Raw genomic sequence first — 23,437 nt, forward strand, 5'->3', positions numbered from 1 at the left:
TGAATGCTAAAGCCGGTAGGTGAAAATTTGTTGAACAGAACTGTTGCATGGTCTTGCAGAGCTGTCCTACACTTTACTCATCAGTTACAAGAGGACCAGGGTACAATGAAGCAATCTAGTGGATATTATCTTCATCAAGCATGGAGAGCTTTCCCTGTTCAGAAGGATGAGTGCTCATCTGAGAAGTTCACAGTAGACCAGTTATGTACACAGTCTCTGCCTCTGGACTACCTGGGTCAGGGCCCAGCTTAGCTCTGGGCAATCCTGGGTACTTATGCTTCCCGGGCTTCATTTATAAACTGGAAATACCAGTAGCACTTACTTCCCAGAGTTATTGTGAAGGTGAACGGAGCTGGCTTGGAGAATGCCCCTAAAACAGAATACAGTGGACTCGTAGCAAGCATTTGGAAAGTGTTGGCGGCTCTTTTCACAAAGGAGCCACGCTGTCCAGGGCACAGATGATGCTCAACAAATGCTGTTTGCATCCCTTCCTCTCTCCTCTCCATCTGGCAAATAGAGCCTGGGCTTTGGGACTCTTTGGCCTGGGTTTGACCCTGGTTCTCCTATTGAACAACTGAGTGACCTTGGCCAGAGCAGCAAACCGCTTAAAGTCTCAGTGTTTTCTTCTGTATAATGGGCACTCCAGGGTTATTGTGAGGATTAAATGAGGAGGCTCACGGAAAGAGCCCGGCACACGGCAGGTGCTCATTGAAAGGTCAATCTTACTGGCTATTTTGCCAGCTTGGGGCTGTTGGGACTCTTGGCTCTTTAATCAAGAGTCCTGTCTTCCTGTCTCCCGCCAGACGGGGGCAATCACTGCTTTCTTATTCCCCGCATGCTCATAGAAGACTTTTCCAGGAGCTGGCTCACTCGCCACCAGAGGGCTTTGTCACCTCTTTTAAAAACATTCTTGGGTGGACAGACAGAGTCCTGGATGACAGACAAAGCCATCAGATTCTAATTTGTTTCTCAGTTGATTGCGTCTTCATCTGAAACGAGCTGTCAGACAGCACCCCACTCTGAGCTCGGTCTGAGCTCACACCCACTCCAGCTGCCCTGACGGGGACCCGATTTTCTTGAGAGATGCTGCCCAGGTACACAGGTGACCCCCGCTCTGTCCTCCATGTGAGAGGGGAGTCATCTGGTGGCAGTGCCAAGCTTGAAAACGCTAGAGCTGCTTCGCCAAAGATGCACAGTCCACCCATTCATCTGCCTTCTACTCTGAGCCCCCACAGGTGCTGAAGGTGCAGGGGCGACTCAACTCCAGCCTGAGTAAGTCAGCTTTCACAACTCACAACTCATGGTGGCTTCACACAGGGGACTGGATTCATGTTTACTGTGACTATGCCAGTCTTGCTTCTGTAAGAGCAAGGAGGCGGGGATAGAGAGGAAATGCTCTCCAGCGAGCCCTACCTGGCACAACAGTGTGCCAAGGGCCCTGCAAGGGTCAGATGGAGAGAGTGACTTCCGCGGTGTCACACAGCTCGGAGTGGATCTGGATCTGAACTCCAGTTGTCGGGCTAAAGAAACATGATGCCTTCCCCGTTCTCCATCCAGCCCCAAACCGGCGGCCTTTGTGGAGAGTCAGTGCTGTGCCCAGGCCTGTGTGGGTGTCTCTGGGAGATATAGGGAGAATGATCAGCCTGCTGGCAACATGAGACCCATTTACTGCTATTGTTATTTATTATTGTGCGTGTGTTAGTTGCTCAGTCATGAACAACTCTTTGCAACCCCAAGGACTGTAGCCCGTCAGACTCCTCTGTCCATGGGGTTCTCCAGGCAAGAATATTGGAGGGGTTGCCATTTCCTTCTCCAGGGGATCTTCTGGATCAAACCCACATCTCCTGCATTGTAGGCCGTTACTATGCCACTTGGGCTACCAGGGAAGCCCTTGTTTGTTACTACTCTCTGAAATCCCGGAGGAAGAGAAACAGAACCAGGCTGGAGGAGAAGGAGCAGGATTTCTTCTCCACCAGATTGATGATTGAGAGGAAATGTTTTCCTTCATATACTTCAGTCTGGACTTCTTAAAACTGTTCTTTTTCACTAGTTTGACTAAATATATCTTTCCGTGAACATTTGCACAGATTTTTGTCTTGTCATTTTTTCCCCTGAGTGACTGGTGTCACGGGCAGAGTTTGGTTCTGGAATCACGCTGACCTGGTTTTGAATTCTGACTCTGTGGCTAAATGAGTGGTGTGACCTTGGACAAGTTACTGGACCTGTCTGTGTTTCATCTTCTTCATCTGTGAAACGGAAATTAGAGTATCTTTCTCATGAGGTTCTTTGGACAGCTTTAAAGTATACTTTCCATTATGAAACACTTCAAACACAAATAAGAAACACAGACAGGACACTTTAAAGTCCCACGTTCTCACCTTGTAGCTACAACAGTGTTGACGTTTTAGACACTTTTTTTTTCATTACTTTTTTCACCCATGTTGCCCCCATCCCACTGGATTATCCTGAAGCAAATTCCTATCATTATGGTATTTTATTTGTAAATATCGTGATACACGTCTCTCTTTTAAAACATAGCTTTGGAGAGGTTTCATGGAGCTTATTCTTTGTGACCAGGATTTTTAACAAAATTTACAGGATCTGAGGAGAGCTCTCATGTCCCACCATTAGAGTTTTCCAAGAATAATTATAATCACATGCTCTTGCTTATTGATTGTTGGATCATTTGACTGCAAACACAAGCAGTAGTGAACCATTAGACTATCGTGTTATAATCTGCTGCTAAGTCGCCTCAGTCGTGTCCGACTCTGTGCGGCCCCATAGATGGCAGCCCAACAGGCTCCACCGTCCCTGGAATGCTCCAGGCAAGAACACTGGAGTGGGTTGCCATTTCCTTCTCCAATGCATGAAAGTGAAAAGTGAAAGTGAAGTCGCTCAGCCGCGTCTGACTCTTCGAGACCCCATGGACTGCAGCCCACCAGGTTCCTCCATCCATGGGATTTTCTAGGCAAGAGTACTGGAGTGGGGTGCCATCGCCTTCTCCGGTGTTATAATCTAGCTACACTTATATACCTGATGACCATTTTTGGGGGGCAATGCTATCTACCGAGCTATGTATTTACAACCATTTAAGGTGAGAATGACTATCTCCATCTGTAGGCAAGGAAAAAGAGATATAGAGAGGTTAAGGCATTTCCTGGGTCACACAGCAGTGAGTGGTTGAGGTGGAGTTTAAAACCAAAGCCTGTTTGACTCCAGAGTCCATATCCTTTCCTCTGTCCTGTGCTGTAACCTTTGGAATTTCAACTGGCTTCTCTGTTAAGATTGTAAATTCTTCAGGGTAAGGGCTCTACCTCACATGTCTATTTCCATGGTCCCAAGAAGTTTGATGATTTGACTAATACAAAGTCCAGAGCAATCTCTGAAAATTGGTGTGTAAAAGCCAATCTTATCATCATCACCATCAGTTTGAACACACAAGTGCTAGTTACATATCTCTACATAGCACAGCACTCAGACCCTGTGGGGAGTTAAATACACAGTCTCTGTCCTCCAAGTTATTTATGGCATCTGCCAGGGATTGATTCAGACATAACAGCAATAAGATGGGGAAATGGGTTGGAAATATTCCTGCCTATGAGAGTGGTTCCTTATCTGCTTAAATGGCTTCATATTCCACATGAAGGCAAAGACGTGCATATGAGCTGAAAAATATTTATCTAGCCCAGTTTGTGCCAGGAGCTGTGCTGGGGATCTTCTAGTACTAGGGAGAGGAGGAGGAAGCAGGATGCTGGGGCCAGTGGACAATCACATAGACAGTATAGAGCAAGTGGAAAACACACACGGCATTTTGCAGCAGCAACAGCGCTGGATGAGCAGGGTGATGTAGCAGACGGTAACAAGGGAGAGGAGACCTAGTGTGCTTGTGGAGGCCAGGAGGACCCTCTTAGAGGGTGGCCTCTGAGCATGCCCAAAAGGTTGAGCCACAGGCAGCAAATGAGAAGCCACAGAGGCACATTCCAGGCAGGGAAGAGCACGTGCAAAGGCCCTGAGGTGGAGCAGGGTTGGCACAGTTGTGGGACAGCAGCCTGGTGGCTCAGCTGGTCAGGAATCCACCTGCAATGCAGGAGACCCCAGTTTGATTCCTGGGTCAGGAGGATCCCCTGGAGAAGGGATAGGCTACCTACTCAGTGTTCTTGGGTTTCCCTGGTGGCTCAGATGGTAAAGAATCTGCCTACAGTGCGGGAGACCTGAATTTGATTCCTGGCTTGGGAAGATTCCCCTGGAGGAAGGCATGGCAACCCACTCCAGTATTCTTACCTGGAGAATCCCCATGGACAGAGGAATCTGGCAGGCTGTAGTCCATGGGGTCGCAAAGAGTTGGATATGACTGAGCAACTAAGAATTCGTGCATGCAGAGGGCCAGCACATCTAGAGACTAGAACATGCTAGGCAAGGAGGAGAGCAGGGTGAGGCAAGACCAGAGACACTGGTTGGCCAAGGCCAGATCCCATGGGGCCTGTGAGGCCAGGAGAGGAATTTGGAGTTTAGTCTCTGTGTGAGGAGAAAGCACAGGATGGTTTTAGAGCAGGGAGTGGTGTGATGTGACCTGACCTTGTCACTTTCTAGAGCTAAGTCCCTCCTCAGAGTTCTAGGGGGTGAAGGCTATTGAATCTGGCCAGGGGCCTTGATGCAGCCCTTTGGCTCACCCCTCTGCAGGGAGCTAGGCCTCTGGTCTGGACGGGTCCAAACATGAGCCAGAGAGGGCTCACCTGCTTCTCTCCTGCCTCTCTGCCTCCTCTGCGCCCTCTGCGCTGCCTCCAGAGAGGCCCTTCTGAAGAGCAAAACCACATCCCTCCTTGCGGCTCCCATCACCCTCTGGAGAGAGTCCAGCCACTTTAGCTTGACCCCATGACCTCTGACCTCTGTCAGGCTCTCCCCACTGTCTGGAATGCTCTCTGCCACTGGTTTATCTGGTGACTTTCTAATCACTCATCGAGGCGCTTCCTCTCAGAAGCCTGCCCTGAGTTCCCAATGTTTGGCAAGGTGCCTGTTTCTATTGGAGTACTTTGTTGGTCAAATACAACAAAACACTCAATGAAAAGAAGCTGAAGCAATGAGGACCTTATCACTTCACTTAATGAGCAGTCTAGAGATAGGCCAGTTCCAGAATTGGTTAATTTAGGCACAACTAGGTCTTTCTTCTGTTGCATCTCGTTGATGGTGGTGACTTTCCTCAGGACTGAAAAATGGCTGCCATAACTTCAGACAAATTGGCATATGCCATCTGAAGAAGGTGCGATGGTTTCTTCCTTGTAGCAGGGGGGCAAAAGCTTTCTCAAGAGCTTCTTAATTTCCCTTGGACAGATTTGGATCAACTGTTTTAAACCAACAAGGAATATGTGATTATCTGATTAAATCAAATAAATCATATGTTCTCCTTGGAGCTAAGGAGGGATTGTCTGATTGAAACGGGGGTTTTATTAGCAAGAGACGAGGAAAGGTTTTTATTGGGTGTGGTAGTCAGCCTCCAGGGCCGCCCTGTGGTCCCTCAGGCTGTCATTCATGTCCCGTACGATCGCCTCTTCTTTGTGCATTCACTGACAACCCGGCTGCCACCCGCTGGGAGGCCTTGAGCAGGAACAACCCAGCTCGGCTGCTCACAGATACCTGATCATCCGAAACTGGGTGGTAATCAGTGTTTGTTGTTTTAGGCTGCTTAGTTTGCGGGTAATTTGCTATGTGGCGGTAGATAACTAACACGGCTGGGACACAGCACTGGCTACCATGGGGCTGCCCTCTTATGGCCTGTAAGTCACAATCAGAACATCACTTCCGTAATCTGTGGATGTCTCTTCCCCTTCCCCCTCAACCAGCTTGTGAATGCCTTGATTTTTAATTCACTTGTGTTCAAGGATCTCAAGTGTATATGTGCATGCCTGTGTGTGTGTGTGTGTGTGCGCGCACTAAAGTCACCAATCTTCTCCTTCATGGCTCCTTCTTACTGGGCTCTGCCTGGACTCAGGAACGTCTTATTTCCTCTGTATGTCCCAGGTCTGGCCCAGACCTTGGCACAAAGTTGCCTCAGAGAATACAGAGTATCAGCGATGTTAACAGGATGCTGAGGTGGGTGAGAACCCACTTGGCTGCCATGGCAACCACAACATGGAGATCTCAGAGCAGCCTGGGTCCTGCTAAGGAGCTGGGAGGTTTGCGGTAATTTTTCTGTGAGATGGCTCAGGAGGTGGGAATTAGTCTCTGTTCTCACCGCCTTGGAAAAAGGGCACCCAGAAGCATGGGGTGGGGTGGGGGAGACAGTTGAGTGGCTGCCTGCTCTGCACACTCCCACGCACAAACCCTCTCACCTCCACGTCCTCAGTGGCGCCTCATCAGAACTCCTCCAAGCCTCTCTTTTGTTTACTGAAGACCTACTATGTGCCAGTCACTTGGCTGAACATTTTATGCCCAGCTCTGATCTATAAGTCTTACAAAGATCAGCCATGGGAAGAATTAGGCAAAAGGAGATAAGCAGAGGATGGGTAGGATGGAGAGAATATTCCAGGCCAGGAAATAGCATGTGCAAAGGTCCTACACCCTCCAAAGGGGTGAGACCACAGGGAGTGCCTAGCGCCACGGCTTGGAAGACAGGCTGCCTGAGCCTGGCTCTGCCACTGCGTAGTTGCGCTTACCCGGGGTGCTGCCTCAGCCTCCTCATCTGCCGATGGGGACAATAGCAGAACCTACTCACAACGTTTTTGCATCACGAAGTGAGCGTATGGATGGAAAGCACTTACAACACACAGGTGCTATATTGTGAGGACTTCCCAGGTGGCTCAGTGGTAAAGAATCTGCCTGTAATGCAGGAGATGCAGGTTCGATCCCTGGGTCAGGAAGATCTCCTGGAGGAGGAAATGGGTAACTCACTCCAGTATTCTTGCCTGGAGAATCCCATGGACAGAGGAGCCTGGTGGGCTACAGTCCCTGGGGTCACAAAGAGGGGGACACGACCAAAGACACGGAGCATGCCTGCATTTTGTGGGTGATGGAGCTGTGCAGAGGCAGACACCAACTGTGTCCCTCCGGAGGGCAGCCAGGACAAGTAAAACATTGGCCATCGCCCTGCTGAAGTGGAAGCAGGCAGTCAGGTGCGTTCGAGCCTCCCATTTCTGCCTGAGCCTCCCACTCCTCCGCACTGATCAGAAAGGACACTTGGTGTAAGGGATTTGTCCTTTGCCTGAAGCCTCCAGTTTCTGAGAGTTGGAGACCGTGTACAGGGCCCATTGTCTCTGATTCCAGACAGTTCTAGACAAAACCAAGTGTGACTGCTTTGCAGGAGCACACGGGTGAGACAAACCTACTATTTTGAGGCAGCTGTGGGAGCTGCGTGTCCACTCTCTTGTCACAGGCCTGTCAGAGGAGCTGGAGCAAACCCGAGAAGCTGGTGTGGTGGGAGCAGGCCAGGAGCTGGGTGAGGGGAGGAAGGCTGACACACCCAGACCCCAGCAAAGTCATGGCCAGAGGGGAAGCCAGGCGCAGCAGCGGGCCTCCAGCGAGGGTAGCACAGGAGGCAGAGAAGCTGTTTTCAATCCCAAGTGCCTGCAGACATCATTTAGGCTGATACCTCCGTTTTATGGGATTCCCAGGTGGGTCAGCGGTAAAGAACCTGCCTGTCAACGCAGGAGATGCGGGTTTGATCCCTGGGTCGGGGAAGATCCCCTGGAGGAAGAAATGGCAACCCACTCCAGTATTCTTGCCTGGAAAATTCCATGGACAGAGGAGGCTGATGGGCTACAGTCTGTGTGACGCATCCTCGGTTGCTTCGGTTGTGTCCGACTCTGCGACTTCACCGACTATAGCCCACCAGGTTCCTCTATCCGTGGGATTTTTCAGGCAAGAATACCGGAGTGGGTTGCCATACTCTCCTTCAGGGGATCTTCCCAACTCAGGGATTGAACCTGTGTCTCCAGTGTCTCCTGCGTTGCAGGTGGATTCTTCACTGCTGAGCCACCGGGAAGCTGGGCTACAGTCTACAGGATTGCAAAGAGGTGGACACGCCTGAGCACACACACACACTCCGTTTTATAAATGAAGAAACTGAGGTTCAGAGTTGGGTCTGTGGTTGGAGGAGAGACCTCGTTTTCTTTATAAACTGACACACACTTTTCATTTTCTTTTAAATAATCACTGCATTAAATAGTTAAATAATGTACGCCACCTCAATGCTATGGTTCTTTATAGGATTTAAAAAGAAGAAAAAAGATGTGTATGAACCAGCAGACGTCTCTAACGCTTGTTAAGAGAAAAAAAGCTGCAGAAGAATATATATAGCATGCTACTACTTAAAAAAAAACAGAGCCAAGCCAGAATGACATGTTTTGATAGGTCTGTGTATGTATATAAAGGCCTCAAGAAAGTTCCGAAGGACATTCATCAAGTCAGGTAGGATGGTCACTTTCAAGAGGGGACCCAATGGGGAATGTGGGGCAGAGGGAATCTCAACTTCATCAAGATGGTTTTAATTTTTAAGAGAATCTTTTCATATATTATGTGTGTCATTCAAACATGGAATACAAAATATTTTTTAAAAATCATTGTCAAAAGTTTGTTTGACCCTGGGGTTAGATTTGTCTAGAAAACATTTCTCTTCTGGGTACCAGACCTAATAAAATCCTGACCTCTCCTCTCTGAAGCCTCACCCCTACGACCACTCATCATATGCTGGATTTTGTAAAAGACAGAAAAAATGATGAAAATGCTAATTCAAAGACACTCACCCAACTCCCTTTGCCCAAAGGCCGTGAGAAGATGGGTTTTCTCAGGATGTCAAGGCTTCCGGGAAATTCCCCAGTCCCGGGGGCCAGACTGACGTGGGTGCACAAGCCCAGTGTGATTAGAGGTGGGGAGCAGCGGGGCCTCTGGGCTTCCTCCTCCCTGGAGTCTATCCCCCCCTCCTGTGTTTCTTCCACTCTGCTTTGAGAGGAGCGGTCAGCACCCTGGATGCTCTTCCCAGAAAAACATAGTTATCATGAGTTAACCATGTTCCCGGATTTGATCTTTTTTCTAAATTAATCTTTAGAGCACAAATTAAACAAGAATACATTCTCCTCGGGGGATAAGCACTCTAAATGAGGCTCAAGTCCCTTTGGACAGCCCTCATCTACAGAGGTAACCACTGTTAGCAGTTTGATATGGGTCCCTGCAGAGATTTCTCCCCTGCGTTTTGTATCTAGTTATTCGTACTCTTAAAACAATGTATTTCACTGTTGTGTACTGTGTGGACATGTGTGTAGGCACTGTATATGTGTGTGTGTACGATGTGTGCACATACATGTGTGCAGGCGTGTGCACTGTGTATATGCACCGTGTACACATGTGTGTACACCGTGTGTGCACATATGCATGTGTGTACAGTGTATATGTACTGTGTGTACGTGTGTGTGTGTCCTGTATATATGTGTGCATTTATGTGTGTGCATGTGTGTACGTGTATATGTGTGCACGCACTATATATATATGTGAGCCACATGTGCGCACATGTGCACCATGTCCATGTATCTGTACTGTGTGTGCATTTGTGCATGTGCTGTATATGTGTGTGTGCCATGTGTGTACACGTGTGTGCATGCGTGTGTACTGTGTATATGTACCGTGTGTGTACATTTGCGCTTGTGTGCATGCCTGTGCAGGGTTATTAGGTGCGACTGGAGCCAGCTGTGCACACTGGATAACTGTCCTTTGATGTCATAGACTGCTCCCCCTGAGGCAGCACCGCCTTTGTCCTGTTCCTGGTTTTCCTGCTGCCTGGCACACAGTGGATGTTTACAAGAGCCCCTGCACTTCAATCTCAGGCACCGCCTCTGCCCAGGCCCCTGGGCACCGCATCGGAGACCCTGAGCTCTGCCTCTGTGCCCAGTAGTGCCTCGGAAGGGAGGCTCCTGGGTGTCTAATGCGGAAGTGGCCCGTCAGAGCCACTCCAGTGGGAGGAACAGCGCAGCAGATTTGAGCTTGTACAGTAGCCTCTCAGAGAGAAGAGGCCAGTCTGGAGGCAGCTTCTGGGTGGGAAAAAGAGAGCACTTGAGATATGAAGTAAGCCTCTTGACCACAGGAAACAGGGCTACGTTCTTATCCCACGTCTGTGGAATTAATAATCGGATCAATGGGGACCCAAGGCTCACTGGCCAATGCTGCATTTGGGGGAAAGTCCCCTCTTGGGCCTTCACTTCTTAACTGACTGACGACCCTCTGTCCCTGGCATGTAGTGGGTTCTCAACCAGCCTGGGTTTTATTTTCTTAGATCAAGGGTCCCGCTGTTTGTCAAGTCGTGGTGCTGAGCTCTGGAGCTAACTTCAGTTTGGTGCACATGTATCCGTCCTCTGCTGCATGCCTATAACCATTAGAATGCTTTCGGTTGCACATGACAGAAAAAAAAAAAAAAAAGCTCATGTAATTGAGCAGACAAGGGCAGCTTGGTCCAGGACTCCTGTGTCTCCCTCTACCTGCTTCATGGGTTAGCTGCTTCCATGAAGCTCTGCCTCAAGCAGGCCTTTCCTCTGTGGTCCCGGGAGGGCTGCCAGCAGCCCAGAGTGACATCGTTCTTCATTCCTGTTGAGCAGAGGACAAGCACGTAATTCAGTGTTTCCAGCAGAACCTTGAGATCCATCCTGATGGGTCATCTTGGGTCCCAGGCTTTCCCTAAACGAGTCAGGCTAGCTGGTGCATGGGTACTTAAATTGGCCAGGCCATTCATGGGTCAGCCCTGGTGTGGGGTCAGCCAACTTCCCCAACTGTCACGTGGACCAAGGGTTGGGAAGGATGTTGGGCGGCTAACCCCCTGTGCGTTGAAGGCTGTAGGAACACTCACCCTTTGTTCATACTCACAAAGCTGGAAGATGGGGTGAGTTTCAGTAGAACAGAGGTGAGGACTGAGGCACCTGTGTCTGTACATGGAAGAGGTATGACCACTGCAGTGCTTTAAAAATCACCTACAAGCATCATAGCTTCTAGAAACTAGATTTCCCAACAGAGAACAAGATCTATTATTTCATGAATAAGGAAACAGAAAGTCATAACTTGCCTGGGTCACACAGAAGTGCTATGATCCAGTTGATGGTAGAATTTAAGATTTTTAATTTTGGGACGAGTGCTCAGTTGGGTGGTGTAATTTGGTGCCCCAAAAGTTACACCCCTGGGGGGAGGGAAGGTGGGTAACTGCTCCTAGGTGGAGGTGAGTGGTGTATGTGCCATAGGGCATTGCCTCTGAGGGTGGGCTTAGCCCTCTCTAGTCTGAAGTGGCCCCAGGCTCTTGTCTGTTAGGCTTCGGGTCACCCCCTGGTGGGCAATCCCAGAAGCTCACCCCGAATTCCTGGTATTGTCTCTCTGGTATAGAAAGAACGTGGATGAAGAGCCAGAGAGACCTACCACTTGCTGGCTGCGTGACCTTGGGCAAGTTACTTCTCCTCTGTTGCCCCCTTAGTTGTGTAATGAGAACAATCACCCCTACTTCTCCAGAGGGTCAGGAGGAAGAAACGACGTAAGATATGAGAAGTGTCCAGCACGATGCCTGCCCATGGCCACTGCCCAATAAGTGTGCGTGGCTCCCTGTGGGGCGACAGATGGTCCATTCCCCGGGCACATGCTTGCCCCCACGGTGGCTCCAGGCTTCCTCCTGGGGAGGCATGGGGGCTCTGCCTGGTGTCTGTAGGTTGAGCTGGAACTGCATTTGGAGCGATCCAGGCCAGCCTGGGTGCACCACTCCTGGGCCAATCTGCCCACACTCCTGGGAGGTTCTTTCCCCCAGCCCTGCCTCTGGGGCTCCGAGGCGAGGCTTCTGGGCTGCCCGCCCAGAGAAGCTGCAGGATGGGTACAGGTGACTCATGCGCAGAGAGGGAGGCCAAGACAGGGCATCAAACAAGACAAAGAAAGGCTTCTCCCCCACCCCACGGATTATGAGAGGCTTCAAAAGGGACCCACACGTCACTTATTATTCATGGGGCCTAAAGGAACCCATGTGAAAAGCCCAGCTGGAGAGCAGGGTGGGATGATAGGGTGAGAACTGGGAGGCACCTCACCCAGGGGCAGCCCCTCCAGGCTGGTTCCCTCTCCAGTCGTGGGGAGCTAAGCTAAGGCCTTCTTTTTTAAATTAATTAATTAATTTATTTTAATTGGATGCTAATTACTTTACAATATTGTAGTGGTTTTTGCCATACATTCATATGAATCCGCCATGGGTGTACATGTGTTCCCCATCCTGAACCCCCCTCCCACCTCCCTTCCCATCCCATCCCTCAGGGTCATCCCAGTGCACCAGCCCTGAGCACCCTGTCTCATGTATCGAATCTGGACTGGCAATCTGTTTCACATATGATAATTTACATGTTTCAATGCTTTTCTCTCAAACCATCCCACCCTTGCCCTCTCCCACAGAGTCCAAAAGACTATTCTTTACATCTGTGTCTCTTTTGCTGTCTCACATATAGGGTCATCATCACCATCTTTCTAAATTCCATATATATGCGTTAGTATACTGTATTGGTGTTTTTCTTTCTGGCTTAATTCACTCTGTATAATAGGCTTCAGTTTCATCCACCTCATTAGAACTGATTCAAATGTATTCTTTTTAATGGCTGAGTAATACTCCATTGCGTATATGTACCACAGCTTTCTTATCCATTCATCTGCTGATGGACATCTAGGTTGCTTCCATGTCATGGCTACTGTAAACAGTGTTGCGATGAACATTGGGGTACACGTGTCTCTTTCAATTCTGGTTTCCTCGGTGTGTATGCCCAGCTGTGGGATTGCTGGGTCATAAGGCAGTTCTATTTCCAGTTTTTAAAGGAATCTCCACACTGTTCTCCATAGTGGCTGTACTAGTTTGCATTCTCACCAACAGTGTAAGAGGGTTCCCTTTTCTCCACACCCTCTCCAGCATTTATTGTTTGTAGACTTTTGGATAGCAGTCATTCTGACTGGCATGAAATGGGACCTCATTGTGGTTTTGATTTGCATTTCTCTGATAATGAGTGATGTTGAGCATCTTTTCATGTGTTTGTTAGCCATCTGTATGTCTTCTTTGGAGAAATGTCTGTTTAGCTCTTTGGCCCATTTTTTGATTGGGTCATTTATTTTCCTGGAACTGAGCTGCAGGAGCTTTCTGGGTTGCCTGTTCCTCAAGGATTTGCACTGGGAGGGGCACATGGCAGCAGGTTTCCTCAGCACCAGGCCTTTCTGCAACCTTTATGCTATGGCCGGCCAGCTGCGCAGTGTATGAAGACTAGTTAGCCCCATTGTATGGATGGGAAAACTGAGGAGCAGAGAGCAGAGAGCACACTGCTATAAAGTGACCAAACTGGGAATGAGTGAAAGGGGTCACTCATGTGAAAGGGGGTGGGTATTTGTTGAGAATCTACTGTGCGCCAGCATGGCTCTGGGTGCTGGGGACACAGTGGCGGACTATGCACGGCCTTCATCCCAAGGGGCTTATATTTTATTAGTGAGGTGAGAGGCAATAAACAAGCAACAAAGAAACATAAAAATAGTTTTAAGTAAGGGTAAGCGCTAGAAAGAAAAAAAAAACAGATGGGGTAAGGGAACAGAGAGAAGGAGGGACGGGATGGTGGCAAGGACAGGCTGCGTCACAGATGGAGTGACTGAGGAAGGCCTTTCTAATAAGGTGACATTTGAACTGAGGCCTGGATAAAGCAAGGGACCCGATCCTGTAAAGATTCAGAAAAGCATTTCTGTTGGGAGAACAGCAAGTGCAAAGGCCTTGAGGTGGAGGGCTCTTGCGTGTTCAAAGCGCTAACAGAAGGCTGGTGAGGTGCAAGGTGGGCAGGGCGGTAGGCTAAACGGGGAGTCGGGGCCGGGATGTAGGGGACCCGGCAGGCCATGGTGAGAACGGATGTGTGCAGGAACACAGGGTGCTGGGGCCGCCGAGTGGGAAGATTGGTACTGCATGCCTCACAGTCTCCTCTCCAGGTCAGCCCAGGTTTCTGGGGCTCCTTCCCTTCTGAAGCACCAGGAAGGAACCAGGGACACTCAGTCTACGGAAGAAAGGGAATGGATGTTCACAAGGCTGCCTTTGCACACCAGAAGAGATGCAGCCACCATCCTCTGCCTCACCCCTATCTTTTCTTTAGCTCAGCTCCCTGGTGCCAGGCCTGGGGAAGTGCACGTCATCTTGATTAATGCATGCTCGTGGCAACCCTGGGAGGAGGCACCCGTATGCGACAGATGAGAAAAGTGAGGCTCATCAAGACAGCCTTGAGGTCACACAGCTGGCACTGATGCTGACTCGAGCCCAGACACCAGAGACGATGCTCTTAACCTGGGGCAGGTTTTGAAGACGTGATGCACCTGCTGCTGGGGCCCCCACAAACCCACAGCACCCACAGCCCCCCACCGCTGAAGCAAGGCGTGCTTGCTCACTGGATGCTCACATCTCCAACCTCCTTCCCTCGGGCTTCCTACGGGGACCTTGGACACCCCATCAGCTGTGAGCGTTATCAGCCTCTTCTAGGGAACCACAAGCCCAGCTGACCAGGGAGTTGCTGGTGAGAAATTCCATCCCAGCGCCTTTTTGACCGATTACCAGATAAGCAGCTGGGAAAATGGAAAATGGGAATTCTGTTAGGATCATTCAGATTCTTTTAGAATCTCTTCTAAAGTGAGAGTGAGGCTTGAGACATTTAGAAGTAGATGTCACAATCTTAAAATGTTCCCTTATCCTTTGGGCCACTTAGAAATTCTGCTTCTTAGAATGTATGCAGGGGAAATCACAGGGTGTGTGCAAAGAAAAATGTGTGTGCAGTGGGGATACACAGCGCTGCCAAAGCAGCCACTTGTGACCACTGCACACTCCAGCTGGTTGGTGTCTAAGCCCAGATCCCCCCAGCTGTCACATACTTTGAAAGTCACTCAGTGTGTGAGGATGCTCATTGTACCCCTAACATTAATAGGAAGAAACTGGAAACGACCTAGGTGTGCAACAGGAGCGGACTGGTTAAATAAATGACGATATATTCATAGACTACTGCATAATGTTGAACAGTCTTTTGGACTCTGTGGGAGAGGGGAGGGGATGATTTGGGAGAATGGCACTGAAACATGTATAATATCATATAAGAAACGAATCACCAGTCCAGGTTCGATGCAGGATACAGGATGCTTGGGCTGGTGCACTGGGATGACCCAGAGGGATGGTATGGGGAGGGAGATGGGAGGGGGGTTCAGGATTGGGAACATGTGTACACCCGTGGCAAATTCATGTTGATGTATGGCAAAACCAATACAATATTGTAAAGTAATTAGCTGCTAATTAAAATAAATAAATTTTAAAAAAATAAACAAAAAAATAAGTATTAACCTTAAAAAACAATAAAAAATAAAATAAAATTTAAAAAAAGGAGAGTATGCTTCCGAAGAATATGCAAGGTTATGAAAAAATCATTATAATCTTTTGTTAGATGAAAGAGGGTTTTAACAGCACATTTCTAATCTAGAAGACCTGATATAAATTTTTCTGATTCTGACAAAATGGCAAACTGGGCTGACACTTCTCATTCCTCAACCAACAGAAACATCTAGAAGTGCTGGATAATACAAAACAAAGGTATTAAAAAACTTAGCTGAGCTTAAATAAAGGGAAATCCCCACTGGGACAGAAGACATGGGCTTGACATGCCTCTGGTGGCAGATAGAACTGAGACATGTTAATGAAGCAAGAACCTCCTAGTGTTCACCAAAAACTTCTAGAGCATTTAAGTGCCTGTGCAGATTGTCCAGACTGGGAATGGCTATTCCATCAGCCTGGGTCCTTGGGTGAGGACACATTGAACGGAATTCTCAACTGATCCCTGATGGATATGGGGAATCAGTAGGAAATAAACCTTTACTGTGTTGAGCCACAAAGAGTTTGGGCTTGTTTATCACCAAGCATAACTGTTCCTTTCCCAACTGCCATAACTATCCATGGAAGAGGGGCTGGAGGACCTTCACCCAAAATGTGGTCTCCACTTCAAGCTCTGGGTGGAAATGAATAAGTACCCCTGGAGAATTTGAAATCTCAAGCTTGTACCATGTGAGAGAGTAGAGATTAAATTTATGCTATCCAGTTAGAACAGGAAGCCCATACCAAGACAACATTGTAGAAACTGAATCTTGACTAGCGAAGACTCGGGAGCACCAAAGAGAAAATGTAAAACTGGTTTTCAAAGACACTTCTCCACAGGCACAGGATACTCTCACAAAATTCCCAGCACACAAATTATTAATATGTAAGAAAAGCGATCAACCACAGGGCAGAGTCAGCAAATAGAACAAGTTAGGAGGATGTGAATCTCAGTACTATGACATGGAAGGACAATTAGAAAAAGACTAGCATACATACATGAAAAAAATGTCCCCTTAAATTATTTTATGCAATGGAATTTGAAGCAGGAAGTTAAAGATGTGGTGAACTCCTTCCGTCAACTTTGGTCCTAAAATTATCAGTCCACCCCCAATGACTCATGCAGTACCCAGGGATCTATAATTTCCTGATACTTCTATTTAAGGTTTCATATTTGTTCTACTTGTAATATGGTATTCTTTTCCTACATATTTAAACACACCTCCTGTTGGTGAGCACAAATCAAATACATCTATATGCGTGTTTACATGTGTATACAAGTACCTAGCAAGGTACTATAGTATATGAACCATACCAAGGTACCCAGGTACGTGAACACAGCACTCTGTGTGCACGTGTGTGGGTATATGTGTAAATGTGTGTGGATACCTCACAAACAACACTTGTACAATAATGTGACATTTTATTATAAGTATGTCGCTCATACATAATTTTACAATGATTCAAGCAGATGGCAGCTCTAAGAATAAAAAAGAAGCCAAGAGACAGAAAGACAGCCACCCTGAAAGCACAGCCATCTGCACAGAAAAGTGACTGGAAGGAAATACATTCACATTCTGATCCTAATATTACCTCTGAGTGCAGCAAAAACAGGTGGTTTTAATTTTCTTTTTCATGTTCTTCTGCATTGTTTAAAAATTTGTGTTATGATTAAAAATGACTTTGTTTTTTCAATTTGCATTAGAAACTTTAACAATGGAGGTAATACATATAGATAATTAAAAGCAGGTAATATAATGAGAAAGAAGTTGAAGTATATATATGGGCTTCCCCGGTGGCTCAGTGGTAAAGAATCCGCCTGCAGGGCAGGAGATGCAAGAGATACAGGTTCAATTCCTGGGTCAGGAAGATCCTCTGGAGGAGGGCATGGCAACCCGTTTCGGTATTCTTGCTGGGAAAATCCCATGGACTGAGGAGCCTGGCGGGCTACTGTTCATAAGGTCGCAGAGTCGCACGTGACTGGAACAACTGAGCACGCATGCATGCATATAGATATGAAAACAAATTGCATTCCTTCTGTACTTAGGAAAAATATCTTTTAAAAATCCAAGATGAAAATATTACCTTTCCCTTTTCCAGTGGGTATATTGTAATTTGGGGAGGAGAGTGAGGCAGATTTTCCTTGGCTTAAGCTGGCATCAGGTTCCTAAGCCGGGGATTTTCATTCATACTTGGGGCTCTCTGGAGGGTGTGCAGTTGATGATCCAAAGTAGACTTGTCTGTGAAATCCCACACCTCCTGAAAGCTCCCATAGAGGCAGAGGATTGGGGAATCAATGAGCACTTCAATGGGGACTCAGTGGTCACTGTTTTGAGGGATCCTTAGCTTATTTCTTTAGAAGAAAATCAAGCAATACAAGTTTATTGTAGAAAATGTGGAAACTGACACAAAACGTAAAGAAGACATTAAGAATGGCGAAGGATCGCACCATCCAGGATCTCCACGCTTCTCAGCTTCTCCAACACATACCAGCTGCCTCGCTCTGGGCCAGGCACAAGGAGAATATAAAAGGAGCGTGAGGCAAGCTCATGGATCTCATCACTAGCTTGGGGGAAGCAGCCGGTGCTTCTGGTTGCAAGCAACAGAAACAGGTTGTCCAACTTCAGCTCAAAGGAACACACTGGAAAAATATGGTGTGGCTCCCAGACTCCACAGAGAAGCTGGAGGCTTCTGAAAGGGCAGGTGCTCTGGGGATCCAGGCAGTGAGGATAAATAGACACTCTCACAGGAAGCACTCAGCAAAGGTCACCGTATGGAGTCCCTCTGCTAGTCTGGGTCAAGGGTGGCTGAAGCACCCTGATGGACAGCCCTGCTGGACTGTGTGCGAGATGGGTGGTGGGAGGTGGTAATCCATAGGAAACCAGGCTGCCAGCACGAGGGCAGTGGAGGGGGAAGATCACTCCACGCCTTCCTTGACCTGGATCTGACTCCAGGCTCCACTTCTCAGCACTTGTGTGGTAGGGGGTGGGTTGCTAGCCTGTGGATCCTTCTGTTCTACCTCTAAAATGGGAATGGTAACAGCATTCTGGGGGGCTGCCATGAGAAAGAAATGAGGTACAGTTAAACATCTGTGCAATGAGTTGAGCAGGAAGAGGAGTCATGTGTCGGGAGTCCCAGAGATTGTGGGGACAAGGAAGGATGGAAAAACCCCTAAACCCTGGCTGAGTTTCATACTAGGGTCTGAAGACCACAGTTGCCTCAAGATCTGGCCACTTCTCAGCTTCAGGAGCGCAGGCAAATCGAGGGTCCTCTCTGGGTCTTAGTTTCTGTACCTGAAAGCAGGGTGAAAATCTTCCCTGCTGCCTCACGAGGCAGCTGTGAGCATCGAGAGGGAGGAAAATCTAACCGGTGCCAGATGTTACAGGAGAGGAGAGAGACGGACATATACCGTAGGGGCACCAGCAGGAGCAAGGGATGGAGGCGGAAACACACCAGCTCCTCTCCACAAGCCCTTAGATGCTAATAGTCTAATGATGGCATCTATCTGGGGGGCTCTTGCCCTGTACCTGGCTCTGTATGATGTGCTGGGCCACAGAGACAACAAAAGGGAAATGCTCCTGGCCAGATGGAGTCCAGGGATGGGGCTGGAGCTCAAATGACTAGGGGGTGCTTGTTTCTCCCTAAGCAGTAACAGGGATCTGAGCTGGTCTGAAGTCTGGGAAGGCTTCCTGGAGGAGGTGACCCTGAACTGACAGCTGAGCATGAAGGAGGTCACAGGGCCCCTAGGTGGAGGAAGAGCACTCTGAGCAGTGGCAACGGTGGTGCAAAAACCCTTTGGCAGAAGGGAGGGAGGCGTGCTGAGGAAACTCAGGCAGACTGCCAAGTGCATGCATGCTAAGATGGCCGGAGGGGGTGCAGCTGCCCTGAGGGGCCCTTTGGGAAGCAAAGACAGTGCTGCCCACGGACATTCTGCTGGTAGGGCCTCAAGACAAGCTAATGAGACAGAGACCCTTCCCCTCCCAAGGGTCTGGCCCTCAGGGAGTTTGAGTGCTTTGATCAAGGGCATTCAACCTGTGGGACAGCTGCGGAAAGATTCAGGCACAGAGGGCCGTGGCAGAGAGTGTGTCTTGACTGAGCACGGGGAGGGTGCTGCTGGTAGACGTGTTGAGGTAGACATGCTCCTCTGGGCACTGGGGAGCCATGGAGGTCTTGGAGCACCGCCGGTTCTCAGTACACGAGGAGCGCTTTAGCTCTTGTCCAGAAGCCTCAGGGTGGTGGCTGGGGACAACAGTTCGTGGCCCGCCACACCTCATGCCACGCTGAGTCACGGTCAGCAGTAAACCTCAGCCCTCTGTAAGTGGAGGTGGAGAGTGTAGTTGGAGTAAGTGGAGAACGCGAGTGTAGTTGTAGGTTGCTGCTGGGGCCACTTTGTCCTTTGGAAGAGGAAGGCCAGTTTTTCCTGTGAGAGGTCTGTTCCCGGGGAGTGAGGCTGGAGAGAGGAATTCGGGTTTCTGGCCATCTCCTGCGTACCAAGCCAGGCCGTGGCCTGTGTGCTCGCAGAGAGGTGACAAGTTACTCGGAGGGTCTCCGGATCCGGCCTTGGATAACCCAGCCTGGAGATGGGAAGGAGCAGGACGCACACGCCGCCTGTGAGAGCGGGCGCTAACGCTTTAACACTTTAACACTTGTTTGCCAGCATTCACTGTTTAAATACCTTCTATTTGTGGCAAATGTGCCCGGTTTCCTTTTTAAGGTAGCAACAGGAAGTTAGTTTCAATAAAGTTCCTATAAATATATTTGAGTAATAAATTGTGGTTCATTTAAAGAAAAAGCCTCTAGTGGTTAATGCAGGGGAGTAGTCTCCAAGTCATGTCCGACTCTTTGCGACCCCATGGACTGCAGCACGCCAGGCTTCCCTGTCCCTCACCATCTCCCAGAGTTTGCCCAAGTTCATCTCCATAGAATTGGTGTTGCCATCCAACCATCTCATCCTCTGTCGTCCCCTTCTCCTCCTGCCCTCAATCTTTCCCAGCATCAGGGTCCTTTCCAATGAGTTGGCTGTTTGCATCAGGTGGCCAAAGCATTGAAGCTTCAGCTTCAGCATCAATCCTTCCAATGAGTATTTAAGGTTGATTTCTTTTAAGATTGACTGGTTTGATCTCCTTGCTCTCCAAGGGCTCTCAATGCTGGGGAGACGAGGCCTGTAAACCAGGCGTGGTGGAGGTCTGGGAGCATTACCCTCTGTGATCCCCACGATAGCTCTGGAGTGGGGACTGTCATCCACATTTTATAGCTGGGAAAGCTGAGTCCTGAAAAATTAACGTTCCTTCTCCCCAACAATGGGCAAGGGCTGAGTCAGTTCTGGAATCTGGATGTCCCCTGACACTTGACCTCACTCCACTGAATGCCCAGGTTCCGCATATCTGGGCTGCAAAAAACCATGCCCACCTCTCCGGGTCACTCCTTAGCAGTTCAGAGCTCTCCTGATGTCACAGGTTCTAATCCAGGCCCCGGCGGCCCCTTGTGCTAGCTTGTGGCCTTGGGCTAATGTCCAACTCTCTCTCTGCCTGGTTACTCTCTTATCAAATGGGGATGTTGCTTGTACCTCAGAGGATTGTTAACAGGATTCAGTGAGATGATGTCTGTTATTATTCCCAACTTAAAAGTGAGACAATAGAATCCCAGAGCCATGAAGCCACCTGTCCAAAGGTGGAAAGCAGAGGAGCTGGTGGAACGCTGCTGTTGTGCTCGGTCACTCAGTCGTGTCCGACTCTTTGTCATCCCACAGACCATAGCCCGCCTGTCTCCTCTGTCCATGGGATTTTTCAAGCAAGAATACTGGGGTGGGTTGCCATTTCCTTCTCCAAGGGATCTTCCCAACCCAGGGATCGAACCTGCATCTCTTGTCTCCTGCCTTAGCAGGCAGGAATGTGGGTCTATGAGACTCCCAAACTGCTGTTTCCCTGACCCCGTGGTGCTGCCTCTCTTCTGTTGAAAGCCACCCATGCCCACGTGGAAGAAACTGAGAGGGTCTGCAGTGGATAAAAAAGAGGCCCTGGGGGGCACTGGTTTCCTTCAGGCATGAGCCCATAGACTCTACCCAGATCCCCAGAAGCATGCAGGGCCAGGAGTGAGGGAGCGCGCTTTCCTGTGGGAAAATGCAAGGCGTTTCCACTTATAGCCTGATAATTGGGCCCCGTGAGGTCCAGAGCACAGATGATGTAATTTATCCTCGGTGGCCTCTGGGGCCTCTGGGGAAAGCGGGAGGGGGAGGAAAGGCTAGAGGGCCGAGAATCTGGAAAGAATGACAGATGAAAACAAGAATCAGAGTTCTGGGTGTGTGCACTGTGTCAAGGGAGGTTTTTAGAGCAGTTGTAGCAGGAGACGAAATGCACAGGAATCAGAGGCAGAGGCTGGGGGCAGGGTGACAGGTGAGCCAGGGGCGCCTGAGTGGATGGTGGCTTGAGCGCAATGCTGAGGAGTGGGGAGAGATTCCTGGGAAGGCACTGGAGCCGGGACCTGGGTGCTCCGTGAGAGTGGACAGAAGGGAGTTCAAATCCCTGCTGACATTTACCAGCTCTGTGACTCTGGGCAAGTATCTTGACCTCTCTGAACCTCCATGGGGCAGATACTATCAATTGCCAACCAGACAGCCATGTCTCAAGTCATCCTGGTGAACGAAACTCTGCTCCTCCTTGGGGTGGCAATGCACTCAGCCTGAGGGCCTCTGTGTTCCCTGCCTCCCTCGCAGCGTGGGGTGGCCAAGGTGATGCCCTCAGCCTCCTCATCCCCAAAGGAAGATGATTTTTGCCTCTTTGCAGGGCTGGGGGAGGATTTCAAGGGGTGCATAAGCAGTGGTCCTGGCACACAGCCCATGTACACCGGTGAGAGTGAGGCAGACTTCTGCCCCGGGGGATGGGTCTACACTCCTGTCTCCAGCATTTGTCTCTCACTTCCCGGGACCTCCCCTTGGCAGTCCCCATCATCCCAAATGCAACAGACCCTACCTGCCCCCTCCCCCAGCTACCCCAGCAGCATTTTCCAGCTCTTGCAGGCCCTGGAACTAGCTGTCTGTCTGGACCTGAATCTTGGCCCATCTCTTCCAGCTGTGTGACTTTGCAAAACACCTAACCTGGGATAGTAATAGCACCAACCTCCTACAAGAGCTGTGAGGGTGCAAATCCGTAATTGGTGCCTGGCACTTGGCACACTGTGAGCGCTTGTCTGCGCCGTCCTGTCCTGACACCTTGGCTTGGCCTGCCACGCCCTGCGATGGGTCCTGCCTCCGTCCCCAGCTACAGAGCTGCGGGCCCTGCCCCACGCTGATTCTCACTCCTCACTCCTTGGTGCCTTTGCACTGGTAGTCCTCTATCTGGAATACTGCCCGCCCTTCTCTCTTCACTTGGCTCATTCGGCTTTAGTCTCTAAGCTGATCTCCATGTCACCTTCTCCAGGAAGGCATCTCTGGTCTCTGGCTCGCTCCTGGGCCCCACCGCCTTCCCTTGTGTGTCCCATCTGTCAGAGGCGTGTCTGAGGTTTTGTCATTGTGTTTCTGCCTCCACGGGGGCTGGTCTGTGAGCCCCTCCAGGGCCACTGCGGCCACATCGTCAGCATCCTCAGGGCCCGGCTCGGGGAGGGGAGGCGGGGGTCCTGAGCCCATGGCTCTCATGCATCTTCTGACGCTGTAATACCTGTGCAGCCCAGCTTGCAGCACCAACAGCTAAACCTTGTTTACTGTTTACTACAAGTTCCAGGGGCGGTGCCCAGCCTTCTCACACTTGCTTTCACATGGGCTGTGTCTGTTGGGATGTCCGCTGGGCAAACTGTGGTGGCCACTTGTTGGGCAAACACCAGGTGTGGCCATGAAGGTTGTTTTGTAGATGAGATTAACACCTATAATAGGTTGGTTTTAAGACAAGACTACCCTCCCTAATATGGGTGCGCTTTATCCAAAGAGTTGAAGGCCTGAAGGTTTCCCAAAGAAGAATTCTGCCTGAAGACTGTAACATAGAAACCCTACATGAGTTTCCAGGCTGCAGGCCTGCTAGGAAGTTTTGGATTTACCAGCCCTCACACTCAGTCATAGGGGCTACAGAGGACAAGATGGCTGGATGGCATCACTGACTC

Source organism: Bos javanicus, chromosome 20, assembly GCF_032452875.1.
Source record: "Bos javanicus breed banteng chromosome 20, ARS-OSU_banteng_1.0, whole genome shotgun sequence".
Taxonomy (NCBI): domain Eukaryota; kingdom Metazoa; phylum Chordata; class Mammalia; order Artiodactyla; family Bovidae; genus Bos; species Bos javanicus.